General features: G+C 39.5%; 1 long non-coding RNA gene across 3 annotated transcripts in view; it reads right to left on the bottom strand.

Moving 5' to 3' along the window:
- LOC129636264 (uncharacterized) overlaps positions 1–20,663 on the bottom strand; it is a 68,734-nt gene extending 48,071 nt beyond the window's left edge. Inside the window, exon 1 of one of the 3 annotated variants that reach the window (XR_008706840.1) lies at positions 20,368–20,663. This is a non-coding gene — a long non-coding RNA (uncharacterized LOC129636264). The remainder of the gene's footprint in view (positions 1–20,367) is intronic. The other 2 variants (XR_008706839.1, XR_008706841.1) reach the window with 2 other exon arrangements.
- Positions 20,664–21,058: the final 395 nt, after the last annotated feature.

Genomic DNA, 21,058 nt, shown 5'->3' with positions numbered 1-21,058 from the left:
ATCATAGTGAAGTGGAATACTTATTAGTGGACATAATTAAGAAGAGGTTTAATCAGTGCTATCTTCCTAGATTCCATATGTGGAGGGAGGGGACCTATGCATACCTGTGGCTGATTCATGTTATTGTAGGGCAGAAACCAACAGAACATTGTAAAGCAATTATCCTACAATAAAAAATAAATTTAAAAAATAATTGAAAAGAAGCATCAATACTTAGAGTTAAGATGCAACTATAAAAATAGGTCACCCCTACATGACCAAACCCTGTGGGTGAGAACTTTGGTATGCTAATAAAGTGTTTTCATTGATAGAAAAAAAGAAGAGATTTAATGACCAATTGTCATAGATATTGAGGAAGAAATTATTTCAATGAGTCTAAAATAACTAGATTATATTACGGAGAAGGCAATGGTACCCCACTCCAGTACTCTTGCCTGGAAAATCCCATGGACGGAGGAGCGTGGAAGGCTGCAGTCCATGGGTTGGATGCGATAAGAGTTGGACACGACGGAGCGGCTTCACTTTCATTTACTTTTCACTTTCATGCATTGGAGAGGGAAATGGCAACCCACTCCAGTGTTCTTGCCTGGAAAATCCCAGGGACGGGGGAGCCTGGTGGGCTGCCGTCTATGGGGTCACACAGAGTCGGACACGACTGAAGCGACTTAGCAGCAGCAGATTAAATTAGCTTTATTTTATTCTTATGAAAAATTCTATGTTGTGTTGAATGAGTAATGAGTGGAGAACAGTCCTTCAGGGTGGACATTTCCAAGCCTATCCTTACTAACTGTTCCACAGAGGCCTGGCCTCTGTGCTGCATTAATAAAACAATGGAGTCTGGCACAACACAAGGACGTGTGTTGGTCGTATGGTGACCTGACTCTGTGGATAGTGTGATGGTCAAGGCAGAGCCGGAGTGGGAGAAGAGAAGACACGTTTATCTTGATGAAGACACAGTATCCACCCCTGGATATGGCAAACAAAATCAAGAGCAATCTACAACAGGCCAACAAGAGAGGACAGAACCAAAAGATTACTGTAACCACAAGCTTCTGAAAGAGAATCTTCCAAAACTATTTCATTGGAAGAATTGATCACTGACGGAGTGGAAAGGTTAGCACACAAGAAATTCCACCACTGTGAGACAGCTTTGTTACTTTGATGTCAACAGTGACCTGGGTCACCTAAACAAGTTGAAGACTGAAACCAAGAACTAACTTTCGAAAAACTCCAGAAATCCAACTTCTGGGCATGTGGAAAGGAACTGTGGCTCAGGACAGCAGCTATTTACCAACCAGTAAGGCTTTTAATAACCACTGCAGATGCCCTGGTGGGAATAGGCTGCCCACCAAGCACATGTGCTACAAAGTAGAGGCCTCGGGGGAGAATCTATTTCTTCCTCCATAAGAAATAAGCTGAGTCCTTAGCTGAGCTCTTTAGACAGAGTCAAGATCTACTTGGTTCTAGGTTTGGCTGATATTCCACTGCCACCCATCAGACAGGAAGATCCCCCCAGCCTCTTGGCCCACTTGTCCTTGACTTCTGCTCTCATCCTGCCCCACATTCAGCTGGACCCTGTGTAGCTAAGGCTTTCCTGTATGTAAGGAGTACTAATTGCTGGCTTCCGTCGACTCTGACCCCTGAGAAATGGCTTCTCTCTCCCGACTCAGGCGTGTAGCTTTCTATTTACACAGTCTTAGCTGGTGCCCTTCTTGGCTGCAGATGTAGAGATATGTAAAATCTGCTTCCTCGGCAGGCTGGCAGGGACTCTGGATGGGGGAAGGGTAGCTTCTTATTTACAGTACAATCTGAAAACAGGTTTCCTCATTACACAGAAACTTGGCCACCTGGACACTTCCTATATCACAGCCTTAACACACCGCCTGCTCCACACTTGCAGCAGCTCAGGGGTTTTCAAATTAATCACTGCACTCCCTCTGCTGTGCACTGAGAGCTGATATATGGGGCTGAACCATCCTTTCTCACAGCAGTCAGAATACCTGAATCTGTGATCCTTCTAAGCCACCCACCATATTCCTTAATCTGTCTCTGCACTAAACTGTTTCTCATCCTCATTGGATTGATATAATCTCCTTTTCTTGCTTTAATAATAAATAATGTTTCTGCCCTATGATGGGTTTACCAGATGGCACTAGTGGTAAGGAATCTACCTGCCACTGCTGGAGACATCAGAGATGTTGGTTCAATCTCTGGGTCAGAGAGATCCCCTGGAGAAGAAAAGGGAAACCCACTCCAATACACTTGCTGGAGAATCCCATGAACAGAGGGGCATGGCAGGCTACAGTCCATAGGGTCACACGGAGTCAGACATGACTGAAGTGACTTAGCACACACTGGGTCATGATGTAAATAAGTCAGTTCAGTTCAGTCGCTCAGTTGTGTCTGAATCTTTGCAACCCCACAGACTGCAGCAAGCCAGGCTTCCCTGTCCTTCAATAACTCTGGGAGCTTGCTCAAACTCATGTCCATGGAGTCCATGATGCCATCCAACTATCTCACCTCTGTCGTCCCCTTCTCCTCCCACCTACAAACTTTCCCAGCATCAGAGTCTTTCCAAATGAGTCAATTCTTCTCATCAAGTGGCCAAAGTATTGGAGCTTCAGCATCAGTCCTTCCAATGAATATTCAGGACTGATTTCTTTTAGGATGGATTGGTTGGATCTCCTTGCAGTCCAAGGGAATCTCAAGAGTCTTCTCCAACACCACAATTCAAAAGCATCAATTCTTCAGCACTCAGCTTTCTTTATATTCCAACTCTCACATCCATACACGACTACTGGAAAAACCATAGCTCTGACTAGATGGACCTTTGTTGGCAAAGTAGAGCATCTGCTTTTTAATACGATCTATAGGTTGGTCAGAGCTTTTCTTCCAAGGGGCAAGCACCTTTCAATTTCATAGCTGCCATCACCATCAGCAGTGACTCTGGAGCCCAAAAATATAAAGTCTGTCACCCTTTCCATTGTTTCCCCATATACTTGCCATGAAGTGTTGGGACTAGATGCCATGATGTTCATTTTTTTAATGTTTTTAAGCCAGCTTTTTCATTCTCCTCTTTCACTTTCATCAAGAGCCTCTTCACTTTCTGCCATGAGGGTGGTGTCATCTGCATATCTGAGGTAACTGATATTTCTCCCAGAAATCTTGATTCCAGCTTGTGTTTCATCCAGCCTGGCATTTCACATGATGTACTCTGAATATAAGTTAAATAAGCAGGGTGACAATATACAGCCTTGATGTACTCCTTTTCCAATTTGGAACCAGTCTGTTGTTCCATGTCCAGTTCTAACTGTTGCTTCTTGACCTCCATACAGATCTCTCAGGTTGCAGGTCAGGTGGTCTGGTATTTCCATCTCTTTAGGAATTTTCCACAGTCTGCTGTGATCCACACAGACAAAGGCTTTGGCATAGTCAATAAAGGAGAAATACATGTTTTTGTGGAACTCTCTTGCTTTTTTGGTGATCCAGTGGATGTTGGCAATTTCATCTCTGGTTCCTCTGCCTTTTCTAAAACCAGCTTGAACATCTGGAAGTTCACATTTCATGTATTGCTGAAGCCTGGCTTTGAGAATTTTGAGCATTACTTTACTAGCGTGTGAGATGAGTGCAATTGTGAAGTAGTTTGAGAGTCCCTTGGACTGCAAGGAGATCCAACCAGTCCATCTGAAGGAGATCAGCCCTGGGTGTTCTTTGGAAGGAATGATGCTGAAGCTGAAACTCCAGTACTTTGGCCACCTCATGGGAAGAGTTGACTCATTGGAAAAGACTCTGATGCTGGGAGGGATTGGGGGCAGGAGGAGAAGGGGACAACAGAGGATGAGATGGCTGGATGGCATCACCGACTCGATGGACGTGAGTTTGAGTAAACTCTGGGAGGTGGTGATGGACAGGGAGGCCTGGCGTGCTGCGATTCATGGGGTCACAAAGAGTCAGATGACTGAGTGACTGAACTGAACTGAACTGAACTTGAGCATTCTTTGGCATTGCCTTTCTTTGGGATTGGAATGAAAACTGACCTTTTCCAGTCCTGTGGCCACTACTGAGTTTTCCAAATTTGCTGGTATGTTGAGTGCAGCACTTTCACAGCATCATGGCTCAAGTAGAATTCCATCACCTCCACTAGCTTTGTTCATAGCGATGCTTCCTAAGTCACACTTGGCTTCACATTCCAGGATGTCTGGCTCTAGGTGAGTGATCATACCATCGTGATTATCCGGGTCGTGAAGATCTTTTTTGTATAGTTCTTCTGTGTATTCTTCCCAACTCTTCTTAATCTTCTGCTTCTGTTAGGTCCATACCATTTCTGTCCTTTACTGTGCCCATTTTTGCATGAAAACTTCCCTTGGTATCTTTAATTTTCTTGAAGAGCTCTCTAGTCTTTCCTATTCTATTCTATTCTTGTATTTCTTTGCATTGATCATTGAGGAAGGCTTTCTTATCTCTCCTTGCTACTTTTTGGAACTCTGCTTTCAAATGGGTATATCATTCCATTTCTCCTTTGCCTTTAGCTTCTCTTCTTTTCTCAGGTATTTTTAAGGCCTCTTCAGACCACCAGTTGCCTTTTTGCATTTCTTTTTCTTGGGGATGATATAAATAGCCAGCTAGTTTGGGTTTTGCCTCCCCTTTTGTCTTAGGTTATTTTGTTCTCAGTGGTTTCTAATTATAATCTCTCCCCACACTTTCTTCACCTTTGATCCATCTTTCTCTTTTATTTATTGATTGTTTTGTTTTGTTTTTAGTATCTCTCATTCAGGATCTGTGACTGCTGACAATGACTACTCACTTCCAGGAATTTTTGGTGCTGATGTTACTAACCTTGTCTTGCTGAAGAGTATTTTTAAGTCTCCACTGATATTTTCACAGAGGCACATGCAGCCTTTTCATCTGGGATTGGGCCACATGAGTCATCAACTTGTTTTGGAGAGAATGTATATGCAGATTCCTTTTAAAAACTAGGAATAAAAATACTGTGACCCAGAAATCCCACTACTGAGCACATACTCTGAGAAAACTTTAATTCAAGAGGACACATTTACCCCAATGTTCACTGTAGCATTATTTACACAGCCAGGACATGGAAGCAAACTAGGTGTCCATCAACGGATGAATGGATAAAGAAGCTGTGGTACATATATACAATGGACTATTACTTGGCCATAAAAAGGAATAAATTTGAGTCAGTTGTAGTTAGGTGGATAAACCTAGAGCCTGTTAAACAAAGCAAGTCAGAAAGAGAAAAACAAATGCCATGTATGAATGCATATATATATATATATATATATATATATATATATATATATGAAGGGGATGGCACCCCACTCCAGTACTCTTGCCTGGAAAATCCCATGGACAGAGAAGCCTGGTAGGCTGCAGTCCATGGGGTCACAAAGAGTCGGACACGACTGAGCGACTTCACTTTCACTTTTCACTTTCATGCACTGGAGAAGGAAATGGCAACCCACTCCAGTGTTCTTGCCTGGAGAATCCCAGGGACGGGGGAGCCTGGTGGGCTGCCATCTATGGGGTCGCACAGAGTCAGGCACGACTGAAGCGACTTAGCAGCAGCAGCATATAGGAACAACAGACTGGTTCCAAATAGGAAAAGGAGTACATCAAGGCTGTATATTGTCACCCTGCTTATTTAACTTATATGCAGAGTACATCATGAGAAACACTGGACTGGAAGAAACACAAGCTGGGATCAAGATTGCCAGGAGAAATATCAATAACCTCAGATATGCAGATGACACCACCCTTATGGCAGAAAGTGAAGAGGAACTCAAAAGCCTCTTGATGAAAGTGACAGTGGAGAGTGGAAAAGTTGGCTTAAAGCTCAACATTCAGAAAACGAAGATCATGGCATCCAGCCCCACCACTTCATGGGAAATAGATGGGGAAACAGTGGAAACAGTGTCAGATTTTATTTTTTTGGGCTCTAACATCACTTCAGATGGTGACTGCAGCCATGAAATTAAAAGATGCTTACTCCTTGGAAGAAAAGTTATGACCAACCTAGATAGCATATTCAAAAGCAGAGACATTACTTTGCCAACAAAGGTTTGTCTAGTCAAGGCTATGGTTTTTCCAGTGGTCATGTATGGATGTGCGAGTTGGACTGTGAAGAAGGCTGAGTGCCGAAGAATTGATGCTTTTGAACTGTGGTGTTGGAGAAGACTCTTGAGAGTCCCTTGGACTGCAAGGAGATCCAACCAGTCCATTCTGAAGGAGATCAGCCCTGGGATTTCTTTGGAAGGAATAATGCTAAAGCTGAAACTCCAGTACTTTGGCCACCTCATGCGAAGAGTTGACTCACTGGAAAAGACTCTGATGCTGGGAGGGATTAGGGGCAGGAGGAGAAGGGGACAACAGAGGATGAGATGGCTGGATGGCATCACTGACTTGATGGACATGAGTCTGAGTGAACTCCGGGAGTTGGTGATGGACAGGGAGGCCTGGTGTGCTGCGATTCATGGGGTTGCAAAGAGTCGGACATGACTGAGCGATTGAACTGAACTGGTGGACCATGAGTCCAGTCTCCAGGATGAAACATTAGCAGGAGTTACTTCTTACTCTTTCCACTTCCGTGCAGCACCCAGTTTCAGCCTACTTGAGAAAAGATGGCTGTACTCTGTGTCACATGCAAAGCTTTTTCTGTGTCCCATGCAAGGCTTTAGGAGGCTCTTAGGAACTCTTTATAGATTGGGGCTCCCTTTCATTTGGTCTTCAGAGATGGTTTATTCCCAATAACTACTGGCCAATGAGAGCACAGCTTGAAGGCAGCCGTGGGGGGAGCAGTACTTCCTATGTCATCTTTAACAAGCCCTCCCCCACTACAAAGTTCCCTACATGGACATGTCTCAAGGTCAAAGGGTAAGTCCAAACGCTTTTCTGTCAGTGACTCTATGGGTGAACACTCAACATGGCCATAATCCAAAAAAAAAAAAAAACAAAAAAACAATAGACCTTTATACATGAATACTTTTTTTAAGTTTTAGAGTCATTTATATTTTCTGGAACATTCACAGAGTCAGCAAGTTATAAAACACTTCCTGTGACATCTGGCCTTCCATATGACCAGAGAGTAAAGAAAAAGACAAGTTGCTCTTATCCAGACAGCTCTTTGGCCAGCAGGACAGAAATTATCTTCCGACTGCTATTTTGCTGACGATAACGTAATATTAAGTTACAGCCCCCCAAACAATCACACGACAGATGAGAAACTAGGAAGCAGTAAAGAGGAAAAGGGATCCTGGTATACCCGCCACAACCCTAACGCCTCACACCAAACACTCACTGTTGGCCGGGGGAGATGAACCAAGATGCAGGTGGCTGGAGGCGGACCTAAGTGAGGACAACTGCATCGCAGTCAAGCTGGAGGGTTTGACTCTGAGCCTGTTTCTTCCTGAGCCACTGGGGTCCACATCCCAGGACCCATAGCCCATAAGCCATCCAGCTTAACAACATCCTTCTCATCTAAGGACTGCATGTGACCCGAGGCTGCCATGTGCCCAGGAAGTAAAACCCAGGAAATGACTGTTGATGGTTCAGGGTTGAAAATACATCTAGAACCCTGGACAGACTAGAAACCCTATTAGCTATTCACAAAAAATTCCCAGAATTGTATATGTATCTGGGTTATGTTCTCAGTATCTGCCTACCTCCTTTAGCCTCTGGGTTTGACAATTCCTCAGGAATGACTCAGAAAACCAAACAGCATTTAGGGTGTATGAGTTATTCAACATGATCTGATGTAATAACTTGAGGAAATTTAATAAGTAATAAATAAAATTTAACAAACAAAAAGAATGAAATAATGCCATTTTTAGCAACATGGATGGACCTAGATATTGTCATACTAATTGAAGTAAGTCAGACAAAGACCAGATCATATAATATCACTTATATGTGGAATCTAAAATATGACACAAGTGAACTTACTTACAAAACAGAAACAGACTCACAGACATAACAAAAAAACTTATGGTTATCAAAGGGGAAGAGGGAGGGATAAATAGGAGCTTGGGATTAACAGATACACATTACTGTATATAAAATAGATAAACAATAGGTATCTACTGTATAGCACAGGAAACATTAAATATCTTGCAATAATGTGTAAAAAGCTATGACAAATCTATTTGTCATATTATTAAATGTCAGTGCATTAAAAAGCAGAGACATCACTTTGCCGACAAAGGTCTGTATAGCCAAAGCTACAGTTTTTCCAGTAGTCATGTACAGATGTGAGAGCTGGACCATAAAGAATGCTGAGCACCAAAGAATTGATGCTTTCCAATTGTGGTGCTGGAGAAGACTCTTGAGAGTCCCTTGAACTCCAAGGAGATCAAACCATTCAATCCTAAAGGAAATCAACCCTGAATATTCATTGGAAAGACTGAAGCTGAGGTTCCAATACTTGGCTCCCTGATGCAAAGAGCTGACTCATTGGAAAAGACCTTGATGTTGGGAAAGATTGATCACAAAAGAAGAGGGCGACAGAGGATGAGATGGTTAGATAGCATCACCAACTCAATGGACATGAATCTGAACAAACTCCAGAAGACAGTGGAAGACAGAGGAGCCTGGCGTGCTGTAGTCCATGAGGTTGCAAAGAGTCAAACTCAACTTAGAGACTGAACAGCAACAAAAATAATAAAAGAATCTGAAAAAGTATACATATATATGTATAATTGAATAATTTTGCTGTATACATGAAACTAACACAACATTTTAAACAAACTATCCTTCAATTTAAAAAAAAAACAGCTAAGCAAATTTTGAATCTAATAAATCTAATTTCCCAATAACTCTAGCCAGAATCCCAAAATTCTGTTGGAGGGCAATTTAGGCTAACTTCAAAATAGGATTTATAATAGGAACTAATATAAAAATTTCTTAATATGTAGTTCTTTAGTTGTTTTCATTTAATTAACAATGGGATATTCTAATTAATGAAAGTCTTTATGACAAGTAAGCATAAAATGTATCTATTAATAAACAAAAGCCTGTCAAATTTTTTAAAAATTAAATGTAATTTTAACTATATGCTTTGCAAACATATAGTTACCTATCAAAAATGAGTATAAAAACCAACAAGTGTACAGACTGGGGAATTGTTATGACATGTGGTGCAAAACTGATCTAGAAAAGTCAAGTCTTTCAAAAACAATTAAATTCAATATAAGACTTTGATTTGCAATTTATAACCTAGACAAATTTTTTTTGAGGGACCATGCATGATTTTCTTGCCTCTGAATTATTCTGCTTCTTGGAAAGTATTTATACAGTAAATATATTTATATTTTTATAAGTATAAAAATTATGTATTTTTACTAGAAAATATAGCAAATATCAGGCCTGCTTTCATATTTAACCCAAAACTTTGTGGTCACTTCAAGCTTGGGGGTAATTTTTTTTTTAATCATTATTGAATCATTATTGAAATCATCATTTCAGTATTACTTCTTTTTGTTTCAGTATTACTTCTGTTTATGTTTTTTGGGGTTTTTGGCTGTGAGGCATGTGGGATCTCAGCTTCCAGACCAGGGATGGAACCTGTACCACCTGCATTGGAAGACGAAGTCTTAACCACTGGACCACCAGGAAAGTCCCTTGGTGGTGATCTTTTAATTGATTATTTAAATTGTATTTAAAGTATGCCTTCAGTAAACTGTTCGTTTTTTTCTGCTTTTTGGTATGTGTTCCAAGCTTTTGTAAGATCTGTACTTACTTGAAGATAATTGAAATATTCTTGTCATCTAATTACATTGTTAAACACATCTTTTAATATTCTTATTAACTTTATCTAATGTTTAACACATACTATTAAAATGTTCAGATGTTATCTTTTGACTATACTTTTTCTCATCAATTTCAATTCTAATGACTACAATTAACATAAATAATTACTTGTACAAGACGACTGAACATTTTATGATGTGGTTGTACAAGGGAGTTATTTGATGTAAAAATTAACATTGAAAAAAGATGTATAATTTCCTGTAAGCACAGAAACCAGCATTCCTGCCAAGATCTAAATTCTCTGAAGAATAATTTGTAAAAGAGGGCTCAATATTCCACAAGCAATTTTAGAGGTTTTCTACCATTCCTCATTTTAAGTGGATAATGTTACATTGAGAAATAAAAACAAAGTTATTTTGTGCTGCATCCTTTCCCAAGGCTTCTTCATTGATTTCTTTAGAAAGAATTCTCTGTGGTAACAAATATGCCTTTGTATTGCAGACCTTAATCTTGCAAGTTCTCTTAATACTCTTTGTTATCTTTGTGATCATAACAAAGGTCAATTTCAATTCAACACTGAAGAGTCCCTTACATGTTGGCACTACAAAAGGTGTGAAGGATACAAATGAGAAAACCAATTACCCTTCCCTGGAGATTCTCTGTCTGCTTTCAAACTGCCCAACAGATCGTTTCAGTATAATGCTCAAAGTGTCATGATAAAATTCATCCCAGAAAGTATGGAAGGAGAACAGAATACTTTGTCAAGCCTGAAAGGTATCAGGGAAGGCTTTTTGAAAGAGGATGGGTGATATATGTTCTTCAGAAATAAGGAAGACTGTGTCAGTTGAAGAAAGTAATTAAGTGTATTTATAACAGCAAGGGAAAGAATTAATAGAGAAGCAAGCCCTTTGGTAAGGAATGCTTAATGAAACAAATAAATTGCATTTAAGCTAATAGCTAAATTATTTCAATATGTAAAGTGCCTTTCTACATTATGTATCATTTACCATAAGAAGATTTTTATCAGTTTCAAGAGTGCTCACTAATGAGAATGCACAGTAATATTCTAGTTACTTAGAGAATAACATAAATCAGAGCCAACATTTAAAACTGAGTATCCGTATATTTAACAGCATTTTACAAATATTACCTCATTAAGTCTCATATTAACCCCAAGGGTAGATAGATACTGTTACGTTTAAGGTATAGTTAAACTAAAGAACACAGGGTCTAATAATTTTGCAAAGAAGTTAAGTTACATATCTAATATGTGTTAGTAGTTGTAGTTAAGAGTTGGACACAACTGAGCAACTAAGCACAGCACACCACAGATGGATTCAAACCCAGGTAATCTGTCTTCAGACTCTTTTTCCAAACTATGCCATCTTCATTCAAGATCATGACTGTTTCTAGCTGGTAAGTAACAAACTTATGACAAAGCACATAGATGAAGTAGGAAATAGAAACAGAGAAAGTGTGATTCTCAAAAGAATTCCCAAGATTGGGTATGACTCGCACAGGCTAGAAGGAAGTTGGCATGATGGAAGAGCTAGTCCATGTACCAAAAAAAAAATTGATCATAGTTTCAAATGTAGCCAAGTACATTGGTCCAGTATTAGCAGAGAATAAAATTTAATGAGTAGTGCCAAGTTATGGTCATAAATGACCAAGATGGCCTCCAACTTTTTTGTAGCCTCTTCAAAAACAGGATAGATCTTTCAGAATCTCCCTCACTGCCCTACACGATCCATTTCTGAAGTTGTGTTGATTCTTTTCTCTGTATCACTTATTTTGCATAAATTAGTTATTATAAATCCCTTTGCAATCATGGTTACTTATTTCATGTTTGTACTCATATTCTCTCCAAAGAATAAAGACTACCTCTTATATTTCTTTATTTTTCCTCTCAGATTTTTAAAACAGTGCCATTCATATTGTTTAGACAGTGAAATGATAACATATATTTGTTCAACCTAAGTAAACATAGTATAATTCCAAGATAGAAAAGACAGTAGGAATTTAAATGGTGAGGATTTTGCATGCCTTCTAGTCCACGAGGGTCTTCCCAGGTCATTCTAGTGGTATAGAATCTGCCTGCCAATGCAGGAGATGCAACAGACATAGGTTCAATCCCTGGGTCACCAAGATCCCCTCGAGTAGGGAATGGCAACCTACTCCACTGTTCTTGCTTGGAAAACTCCGTGGACAGAGGAAACTGGCAGGCTACAGTCCATGGGGTTGCAAAGAGTCAGTCATGACTGAGTGACTGAGCACACACGCATGCTAGTCCATGAGCACCTACCCCAGTGTGAATGTGAGAGGAGGGGTGAATCTGCTCATTCCAGCCATGTTCAGTTTCCTCCGACTATTCATAGAATAAGCATTTCAAGATTCGAATGTGAATCCATCGGTTAAAGGCACATAGTTTTGTTACAGTATATCACCTGGATACAAGGCGACTAATTTACTGGATGCTCAACTAAAAAGTGTAATTGGCTTCATCCTGGAGATAAAATTTAGTGGGAAATCATATGTTACACTTCAATGTGGAGATTTTCTAAGAAACTGTCAAGGGAAATACTTAATTTACACAATCTTCATTTTACAAACCACCTATGGAGTCTAAGGAATGTCAGTTGTGACTGTACTGTACCCAGTAAACAGCTTTTACCTAAACTCATAGAGTGGGCATGTGTTAAGGGTCATGGTGGAACTGCTGCTAGAAGGTTGGGAACCCAGGAAGGTCTGAATCTGGTTTTAACTCACAACCTCTCCAACTTGCTGGTACAATGTTTACAAAGAAGCAAATGGGGCCGCCCAAACTTGTTTCTTTTAGGTTACCCAGAGTTATGATACTTAGCCTTCAGATTGTTTTGTGTGTGCTATTTGTTATCAGGAAGCTTCCATAAGCCTCTTATCCTTATCCTTCAGAGGGCAAACAGAATGAAAACCACAATTGCAGAAAATTAACCAAACTGATCACATGGAACACAGCCTTGTCTCATTGAAACTATGAGCCATGCTGTGTAGGGCCACCCAAGACAGACGGGTCATCGTGGAGAGTTTTGACAAAAGGGGGTCCACTGGACAAGGGAATGGCAAACCACTTCAGTATTCTTGCCTTGAGAACCCCATGAACAGTATGAAAAGTCAAAAAGATAGGACACTGAAAGATGAACTCCCCAGGTCGGTAGGTGCCCAATATGCTACAGGAGATCAGTGGAGACATAACTCCAGAAAGAATGAAGCGATGGAGCCAAAGCTAAAACAATGCCCAGTTGTGGATGTGACTGGTGACTGAAGCAAAGTCCAGTGCTGTAAAGAATGATTTTGAATAGGAACCTGGAATGTTAGGTCCATGAATCAGGGTAAATTGGAAGTAGTCAAACAGGAGATGGCAAAAGTGAACATCAAAATTTTAGGAATCAATGAACTAAAAAGGATCAGAATGGGTGAATTTAACTCAGATGACCATTATATCTACTACTGTGGGCAAGAATCCCTTAGAAAAATCAGAGTAGCCCTCATAGTCAAAAAGAGTCCAAAATACAGTACTTGGGTGCAATCTCAAAAGTGATAGAATCATCTCCGTTCATTTCCAAGGCAAACCATTCAATATTAGAGTAATCCATGTCTATGCCCCAACCAGTAATGCTGAAAAACTGAAATTGAATGGTTTTATGAAGACCTACATGACCGTCTAGAACTAACACCCAAAAAAAGATGTCCTTTTCATCATAGGGGATTGTAATGCAAAAGTAGGAAGCCAAGAGATACCTGGAGTAATAGGCAAATTTGGCCTCAGAGTATAGAATGAAGCAGGACAAAGGCTAACAGTTTTGCCAAGAGAACGCACTGGTTATAGCAAACACACTCTTCAAACAACACAAGAGACAACTCTACACATGGACACCACCAAATGGTCAATATAGAAATCAGACTGATTATATTATTTGCAGCCAAAAATGGAGAAGCTCTATACAGTCAGCAAAAATAAGCCCAGGAGCTGGCCATGACTTAGATCATGAGCACCTTATTGCCAAATTCAGACTTAAATTGAAGAAAGTAGGGAAAATCACTACACCATTCAGGTATGACCTAAATCAAATCCCTTACAATTATACAGTGGAAGTGACAAATAGATTCAAGGCATTAGCTTTGATAGACAGAGTGCCTGAAGAACTATGGACAGAGGTCCATGATGCTGTACAGGAGGCAGAGTTCAAGACCATCCCCAAGAAAAAGAAATGCAAAAGGCAAAATTGTTGTCTGAGGAGGCCTTACAAATAGCTGTGAAAAGAAGAGAAGCAAAAAGCAAAGGAGAAAAGGAAAGATATAAGCATCTGAATGCAGAGTTCCAAAGAATAGCAAGGAGAGATAAGAAAGCCTTCCTCAGTGATCAATGCAAAGAAATAGAGGAAAAAAAAAAAAAAAAGACTAGAGATCTCTTCAAGAAAATTAGAGATACCAATGGAACATTTCATGCAAAGATGGGCCCAATAAAGGACAGAAATGGTATGGACCTAACAGAAGCAGGAGATATAAAGAGGTCACAAGAATACAAAGAAGAATTGTACAAAAAAGATCTTCATGACCCAGATAACCACGATGGTGTGATCACTGACCTAGAGCCAGAGGTTCTAGAATGTGAAGTCAAGTGGGCCTTGGGAAGCATCACTATGAACAAGCTAGTGGAGGTGATGGAGTTCCAGTTGAGCTATTCCAAATCCTAAAAGATGAAGCTGTGACAGCGCTGTACTCAATATGCCTGCAAATTTGGAAAACTCATTAGTGGCCACTGGACTGGAAAAGGTCAGTTTTCACTCCAATCTCAAAAAAAGGCAATGCCAAAGAATGCTCAAACTACCACACAGTTGTACTCGTCTCACATGCTAGCAAAGTAATGCTCAAAATTCTCCAAGCCAGGCTTCAACAGTACATGAACCGTGAACTTCCCGATGTTCAAGCTGGTTTTAGAAAAGGTAGAGGAACCAGATATCAAACTGCCAACATCCATTAGATCATCAAAAAAGCAGGAGAGTTCCAGAAAAACATCTACTTCTGCTTTATTGACTACGCCAAAGCCTTTGACTGTGTGGATCACAACAAACTGTGAAACATTCTGAAAGAGATGGGAATACCAGACCACCTTACCTGCCTCCTGAGAAATCTGTTTGCAGTTCAAGAAGCAACAGTCAGAACTGGACATGGAACAATAGAATGGTTCCAAATCAGGAAAGGAGTAGGTCAAAGCTGTATATTGTTACCCTGTTTATTTAACTTATATGCAGAGTACATCATGAGAAATGCCAAGCTGGATGAAGCACAAGCTGGAATCAAGATTGCCAGGACAAATATCAATAACCTCAGATATGCAGATGACACCACCCTCATGGCAGAAAGCAAAGAGGAATTAAAGAACCTTTGATGAAAGTGAAAGAGGACAGTGAAAAAGCTAGCTTAAAAATGAGGATCTTGGCATCTGGTCCCATCACTTCATGGCAAATAGGTAGGGAAACAATGGAAACAGTGACAGACTCTATTTTCTTGGGCTCCAAAATCACTGCAGATGGTGACTGCAGCCAAAAATTAAAAGAAGTTTGCTCCTTGGAAGAAAAGATATGACCAAGCTAGACAATATTAAAAAGCAGAGAAATTACTTTGCTGACAAATGTCTGTCGAGTCCAAGCTATGGTTTTTCCAGTAATCATGTGTGGATATGAGAGCAGGACCATAAAGAAAGCTGACCACCGAAGAATTTATGCTTTTGAACTGTGGTGTTGCAGAAGACTCTTGAGCGTCCTTTGGAATACAAGGAGATCAAACCAGTCAATCCTAAAGGAAATCACCCCAGATTATTCATTGGAAGGACTAATGCTGAAGCTCCAATAATTTGGCCACCTGATGAGAAGAAATGACTCAGGAAAAGACCCTGATGCTGAATGAGAAGGGGACAACAGAGGATGAGTTGGTTGGATGGCATCACCGACTCGATGGACATGAGTTTGAGTAAGCTCTGGGAATTGGTGATGGACAGGGAAGCCTGGCATGCTGCAGTCCATGAGGTCGCAAAGAGTTGGACACGACTAAGCAACTGAACTGAACTGTCCGACCGATTGTGACTTCATGGATTGTAGCCCACCAAATTCCTCTGTCCATGGAATTCTCCAGGCAAGAAAACTGGAGTGGGTTGCCATTTCCTTCTCCAGGGGATCTTCCTGACACAGGAATCAAACCTAGGTCTCTTTCTTCGCAGGCAGACTTTTTTTTTTTTTTCCTTACTGTCTGAGTCACCAGGGAAGCCCCATCTAAAGTCCTAAATTCTCCACTTTATCATGACCGAATCCCAATCCCAATTGGCTACATGGGATAGAGACATAAGTGATGATGAATATAATTAAGCTTGTGTGTGGGAAAATAAGAGAAGTCTAACATAATTAACCCTACAAGAATTTAACCTTGTTTCCTGATCTCCCTTGATGGAGGCCACAGAGAACAGAAAATAGAGAAAACAATTCAGATGTTGTACCTTTTAATATACAGTAAATCTGCCTGCAAGCTAAAGTTCCTATCATCTTTATAGGTAATATGAAACTAATTTTTAGGTATGGATCTAGGAAGGTGACACAATAAAGATCTGTTTCCCCACTCCAAAGTATCTAACTTGATTTTCTATCTGTGTTATAGTAGATTTGGTAAAATGTTAAGCATATGCAGCTCTTAAACAGATTTGTTTAAAATTGGAGATCCACTGCAACTTGCTTCTATTTCTTAAATAGCATATCTTAAGATAACTTTATTAACTACTAGAAGGTATTTGATGCCAGTATTGGTTTGAAATTCCAGAACTCTGTAGCAAAATATAAAATTTTGTAAAGTTTCTGAAAAAGTCAAACATAGAATGAAAGAAACCATCTAGTCAAACCAAAAGGCATCAGTTGTCTTTGATGAAATCATGAGCTTCGGTATTTGTTTCTCTCTTCTTATAATGCTGTTCCCATTTGTATTTGAACTACACAGAGCTCTGTTCAGTTTAAAAGCATAGAGATTCACTTAATTACCTTAGCATAGAGAGAAAAGGGGATTTGGGCAAGGAATTAAGGGAAGAAGTGAGTCAGATAGAAGGAAATTCAAGACCAGAAACTCCATGTTGCCACACATCTCCCATCTAAAGTATGAATTGAAAATCTGGCAAGAACCCTGTACTCTTGAAAGCCAAAAAAAATAATCTTTTTCATGATGGCACAACTTCTTTCTACCTGTTGACTCTGTTGCTTTTATTATGTCAACCTCTTCCTTATCACTTAAGTTTGCACATTGTTATGACTTCAACTGACTACGACTAAATAGTCAATTTCTCAGTTTCCCAAGTTCCAATTCTCCAAAGAGTGTTATAAGCTATCCTGTATAGAGGCCAGAAGTCACTGGTCATGCCATTGAATCAGGGATGTACCACACTGGGTTTATCACCAGCAGCATAGGTGTAGCCTGTGGGTGGAGAGACACAGTGGACAAGGGATGTTACCATGAAACAGATTCAGGGATTGCACCATCTCCTCTACACATTCGTTAGCTTTATCCTGTTGAACTCAGCAAGGTTGCTGTTTATTTATGAAGCGAGCTTAGTGGTTGGTATCATCTACATATCAAGTTAATTTTATCATCATGTTTTCTAGCTACAACACTTTTAAAGGTACTGCAGCTTTGCTGGATCTGTGTATATATTGTGACTTTGTTTACTGTTTTGAGTACATGCCTTACTGGTTGGTAAACTGTATCATGAAGTGCCGTATAACATGCAGGTATAACACTTTCTAATGAATTAGTGAAGTGAAAGTTGCTCAGTGATGTCCGACTCTTTGCGATTCCATGGACTATATACAGTCCATGGAATTCTCCAGGCCAGAATAATGGATTGGGTAGCCTTTCCCTTCTCCAGGGGATCTTTCTGACCCAGGAATCAAACTGGCGTCTCCTTCATTGCAGGCAGATTCTTTACCAACTGAGCTATGAGGGAAGCAGTTTCACTGCTTGTTTTGGGCTCCAAGCTTACTTTATACAATTTTATGTCACTCAGGAAATTGAATCGAGTGTACTTCTCTACATCTTTGTTGTCATTCTGCCCACAGTTAATGGTGCATCCTTTGATGGCCCTTTGAAGTTCTGATAACACTACTTTGCTTCTCTCAGTTTGCAGAAAGCCAGGAATTTAACACAAAATAAGTAGGATAAAATACTGCTACATTATAAGAGCTAAAGTTCTTTTCTTTCTCTCTTTCATCTCAAGTTTAATTCCCAAAGTGAACTTGTTGCATTATTCTAAGAAAGTTGATTGAATAATTAAATCCTAAAGCATGCCTATCAGACAGCTAATATTCCTGTCCTGTGAACTAACCAAATCTAGTCTCTCTGTGCTGCCCAAAACTGCTGTCCTAATAAGTAAAATATCATTTTGCTGATAAGATAGAGTTTCAGTTTTGCCATAGTTCACAGTTACTACTTAGTTCAACAGTTACTACTCTACAAAAAAGAATTTGGGTCACTACTTTGATCACAAATTTACTTTATAAGGAGCATTTTTGGTTATGCTTGAGCAGTAATAAATACAGAAAGGTTCTTTTCCTATGGGTTGAATTGCAATATTTTAATTAATGGAACTCTTCCTCATTTTTAAAATGAAAGGGTAGGACTACTCATACTTAAGGTTCTTTTCAGAATTAAAATGCCATGATACTATAATTATGTAATTCAATTAAACATCCCCTTTTCAATCAAAAGTATCAGAATGCAAGCAAAATTCGAACTTGGTAAAAGGTAACTTTTATTCTCAGTTCCCTATCAGGTTTTTCTCTCTGCCTTTATGGACCCTATCTTGGTCTCACAGAGCTGCCAGTGATCTTTCTCAAATGGTTTTAAATCATTGCTTCCTTCAGGGATAAATGTTTGTCAGAGGAGCTTGAAAACAGGAAAACCTTCAAGATAGCAACTGATGAATTACCAAATGTGAAATTTCAGGAAATAGTGGTTGGCTGGCCTCTCAAGTAATATAATGGACCTTATCTACCCATTCCTCCTGGGCTAAGCTTGAAGCTCTGGAGAATTAAACTGGCTCCAAAAACTAGGTTTTCTCTGTTGCTCTAATTGATAAATCAATTAGTAGTAGAGTGAGACAATTATTTATTGGCCAGTATATCATTGATTCATATTCAGTCTTCTCTCAAGTTGGAATATAGAAAAAGTCTTTTCTTCCAGTTTATGAATGTAAGGCAGAAGCTAATCTCCAAGATTTATATCAGGCAAAAAAAATAAAAAATCAGGCTCCAGAATAGGGACTAGGGGATTACACTGCAGAACTGAGGAATGGGTGAAGCATTAATAGCATGCTCCAATAGTGGTTCTAGAGGGTATTTCTATGGCTTCACAATATGCCAGGCTTTGTATACATGAGGGCTTTTGGCCATAGTAAAAAATAATTGGTTAAAACTATTTAAAACAGTAAAATGGCTATGGTTATATTTTGCTTATAATTTTCAAAAGTGAAAGACTTGATGTGGGCTCATTAAGAAAAGAAGGCAGCATGGAAATGTGGTTACTTCTGAAGTGTGCAAAACAAAATCAATCCAAGAAATGGATTTCAGAAGACTACATACTATATCTAATATATAAAAATGGGTGAATATAATTTTTACAGAGGAAAAAGATCTCAGATAAAATATATAATATCATTAGGTTATATGCCATTACTATACCAATTTATCACTAGAATATATTATTAATACATCAAGATAATCAAGAGCTTCTGTTAAGTCTGCATATTAACAAAACTCCATAGGTAAGGGATGTGTAACCCCAGCTGAAGACCATTATCCTAGAAGATACTTGATTCAAACTAAAGAAGAAAAGTTGTCATCAAAATTACAAAATAAATAAACTTATACCTGATGGCACAATACTATCTAATTTCAAGAATTAGGCTTCTGATACAAACAAGTTAACAAGAGCTTTGACAATACTTTAGATTTCCATACAACTTACAATTTCTGATTTATATTAATAATATTTTACCTATATCAATTTAACCTAAAGACATGACATTTTCCATGCAAGCCCTTAATGGTATCTAACACCTTTCTTTTTACAAGGTGAAAGAACAAATCTTTTTTATTTTCCAGGGGCCCCTTAAGGTGGTTTTAGTCACAAAGGATATTCTCTGGGGAATTAGATTTTGGGGCTTGCAAAATATCAGAGATGTAAGAATATATATAATTTGTGTGTTTTTATGTATACTTTTTTTCTTCTTTTGGAATATAACAGCTTTACAGTTATTTAAGATAGGATCATGGGTTACTAAGAAACAAATTGGTTAAATATTTAACCAAACCAAGAATGAAATATTTAAAAGTATATCAAGGGGCCTTTCCCATTTCTGGTTTTGCATGTAAGGAACTCAGAAACCCCCATTCTAACCTAAATCAAGTAAAAAAAATAAATAAAGAGAATGAAAATATCAACTATTTTAGAATCTGTATGAGGTAGAGAAACAAACCAAACTGCTGCCCATGAGGATGAACAAACAACAGGTAACTACAGAAGGAAACAACTTACCCAAGCAGAGGGGAGCAAGCAGAAGCCACCACAGGGACCAGCGTCAACGAAGGAAAACAAGAACTGTAATCGACGAACTGCCGCAGGCTCAATGTGGACAACTCTATTGACAAACTCCAGGGGGACTCAGGCAGAGGGGGACCCCCACAACCCTGGGGATTTCCTTCCAGGGTCTAGACCAGATTCACACAGGAAATAGCTGAGAAAAATCCTCTCACAATAACTGCAGAACAAAGAGAGAGGAGCCATTTTGAATTACCCGAAAGCAGTCTGGTCTCCTTAAGAAGACTTGCCCGCAGCGGAAGCTAGTTAACTTTGGACCAACTTTCTGGTTGTTATCAGAATCTGACTCACCTGGGGGAAAGTAAATACCCACTCCAGCAGGCTCCTGACTTGCGTGTGGGAGGAGGGAAACACCCAACTCCTGCCTGTTTTAGCCATTCTCTTCCACTTAAGAAGCAGAAAAAGTATTAAAAACACTTGTGAAGTTCACAGTTCACAGGCATAGCATCCCTAAAAGACTGAGACATAATTACCCGACTAGCGAATTCTTCACCCACACCTGACCACCCCACGACTAAAGGCCTATTTACAGGAGGACCTTGTAACCAGTCATCATGCCTGGCTATCAACAAAACATTACAATGTGTATCAAATGACATAAAGCACAATTAGAAGAAACAGAACAAGA

This window comes from Bubalus kerabau, chromosome 21 (genome assembly GCF_029407905.1).
Source record: "Bubalus kerabau isolate K-KA32 ecotype Philippines breed swamp buffalo chromosome 21, PCC_UOA_SB_1v2, whole genome shotgun sequence".
NCBI lineage: Eukaryota > Metazoa > Chordata > Mammalia > Artiodactyla > Bovidae > Bubalus > Bubalus kerabau.
Note: the sequence above shows the minus strand (reverse complement) of the source record. Positions and strands in the feature narration are given on the sequence as shown.